Below are 3,275 nucleotides of genomic sequence, written 5' to 3' on the forward strand. Positions count from 1 at the left end.
GTCTAGATTCAACATTCTATTCTATTAAAATAGAATGCAATGTTATATTGAATCTAGACCTGAAGTTGATGTTTTTGGACTGATTTACAGTCCAAAAACATTTGTCTAATCATTAAATATTTTTGCTGGAAAGAAAAAAAAAGGTTCTTTTTGATATTTTGAACAGTTTCCAACATAAATTTTTCTTTGCACTAGGTACTAAAATAATATATGCTAATAATATGCAAACTATTAATATATAGTTTAAAATTAAACTTGACCTGTAAAAATATGAGAATAATGTTCATCACAAATAACTTAATTAGGATTAATAATGACACCGCAGAGAACTGGAAAATAAAATTTTCATATTTGGAATTCATGAGCTACATACAGCCCATGGCCAAGAGTTGCTCATGACTGGTATAAATCATCTAACATAATGAAACAGAAAAGTAATAAAAAGTTAAATTTCTTGCATTTTTTTATTTTTCTCTTTCTCTTCTATTTTTTTTTAAATCTAAAATCAGGTTAAAGGAAATTGTAGATGTAACATATCCTGTTTTTATTAAATTCCAAGAAATTATTAATTTAGATAAATTTATTTTTAACTGTGAAGATGGCTTCTCTATCTAATAGCAAAATTAGAAATTAATTCTAATGACAAAACTAACTGAAAACTCATATGCAGGAGAAATGTATGAAAATGTCATTTTTATTCAAATTTCATTCCATGTAATTCTTATCAGAATTGCCATACCTTAATCATAATAAAACTAAAAATAATGGTATTTCTATAATGCTTTCCAAAAAAGGATTTTAAAATGTCTGAAGTGTCCATCATTTTGTTCTAAACATTTGTGACTCAGTTCACATTAGCAATAGCTTTTTATGTATCAACTGTTTATGTAAACAGCAAAAGGAAAAGTTTGAATTTTTTTGTAGAAAAATTTATCATTTAAAAAAGTTTTACCCAACTCAACCCAATCTGTTATACAACCAACTGGGGCTGACTGTTAATTTGCATTTCTTCTGAGTTCTAATTGACACCAATGTTGGCACTCAATTCTTCATATGAGCTTTGAGTATAAAAGAATTCTGATCTTTTATGAGAAACAGTTTTCAAGAAAAAAATGTGGTATGTATGGTCCATAACATATATTGCAGAAATGTAATGTATTTTAATATTTTTTCTGATAAAAATAAATTATTAGAGAATTTTCTGATAACTGATTAAATTGCAAATCTGTTGTTTAAGAAACCTAGTTTGATATTCTAACTTACTAAGAAAAATGCTTAAATAACATACACCATCAAACTGAGTTTCTTGAATTATTTAAGAATTTTATGCATGATCATGGTACTGCAGAAAATTCATATCCATCATTACATGTTTAAGTGTTAAATAATTATCTTTATACTGGTGTACACCCTTATTTTGCTACTGTTTAATATTAATGTGCACAAAATCAAGAAAGGAATCACTAAAGTGGGTACAGTAATTTAGATTTAATAAATCCTTATTAACAATTTATTCTAATTTGATACAGAAAATAGTAAGGAAGAAAATGACAATTGACTCAAAGTCAAAGCATTTCATTTGGATCTGCTCATATAAAGGATGGATAACAAATTGAAGGGATACCAAAAAGCATTGTAATGTTAATGTTAGACAACCATCAAATGTGAAAAAATTTCAATGAAAATTTAAAAATATAAGTACAGTGCATAATCATTATTGTAAGGCTTCCTTCAAATACCAAAATTGTTTGCAGTGATTTATTTATTGCTTGAATTCAAATTAATACAGCTGAACTTATTAGTCATAACATGTACAGTACAGTACTTTTAGGATATCATTACTTTTATACACCCCTCACTTAAAACTATGGTTTCAAATTTACTTTAGTAACAAATATACACATGCAGATCTCTTCTACCTTAATTACCAGTAACAATGACAATATGAAAGAACCTTTAAAGATTCTTTCATATTATTATATATAAAAATACACAGTTTAAGATGTATATATGTAGGCGGTTTTTTTTTTCAATCTCCGATGGTCCATAAAACCAAGATTGCAAGTGTAAATAACAAAATGAATTTATTACCAAAAGTTAGGTACAAACATAGTCTTCATGGTGATTATGTCGAAAAGTAACCGAGGCATTGTCATATCTGTGGATGAGCTTTCAAATCCCCTCTTCATAGAATGTTGGCACCAGTGACTTGATATGAGCCTTAATGTTTTGAAGATCGTCATTAGTCTCAATTGCTGCCTGCCTAGCTATGTTTTCAGTTCAGGAAAGAGGTGGAAGACGCTTGGGGCTATATACTGGGTGTTAAAAAGTTCCAAGCTGGGTGGAAGTCTTTACATCTTTAATGTGCAAAGACTTCCACCCAGCTTGGAACTTTTTAACACCCAGTATATAGCCCCAAGCGTCTTCCACCTCTTTCCTGAACTGAAAACATAGCTAGGCAGGCAGCAATTGAGACTAATGACGATCTTCAAAACATTAAGGCTCATCTCAAGTCACTGGCTGCAACATTCTATGAAGAGGGATTTCAAAGCTTGTCCACAGATATGACAATGCCTCAGTCTTTATGGTGATTATGTCAAAAATAACCATGTTTGTACCTAACTTAAAATAAATTTATTACCAACACTTATTATTTAGTCTGTTTTTTGGACCATTGGAGGTTGAAAAAACTGCCCTTGTATATATAACCAATTATTGTTCTTGAATAAGAAATTTTTTAACATGCATGCATGATGATATTTATATCTTTCTTTGATCTACTTAACCACAGTTATAAAACAATAAGCTTTTTGAGAACTTTTTTGAAAGTTAAAGTTAAATTAATTGTATTGCATTCTTTCTTGTTTTATTTATTTTATCTTTAACTTCCTGTTCATTAAAGTTAATCGAAAGAAATCACACACATACATTTGGCTCATACCTCAACAATACCAAATGTTTTTTAACCTGAATTAAGGCTTGTCATACATTTACAATAACAAAAATGCTAAAAATGTGATGTAAATATATAGTATGTTCAAGTATTAATACATATTCAGTTCTTATATGCTACAAAAGAATTTTTTCACTATTACAATGTAATTTATAAATTTTTAAAAAGTTAAATGATCAAGAAATTCTTGTTATTGGATGAATGTAATAGTGACAATTATCATCATGAAGTTGTTGTTAATCAATATGTGAACACAGTGACATATGGCACTTCCTGTTTTTATTATGAAACAAATCTAAAATATGTTATAAATCAACACAAA

The sequence above is a fragment of the Centruroides vittatus genome, unplaced genomic scaffold, assembly GCF_030686945.1.
Source record: "Centruroides vittatus isolate TY-2023 unplaced genomic scaffold, ASM3068694v2 contig_290, whole genome shotgun sequence".
Lineage (NCBI taxonomy): Eukaryota > Metazoa > Arthropoda > Arachnida > Scorpiones > Buthidae > Centruroides > Centruroides vittatus.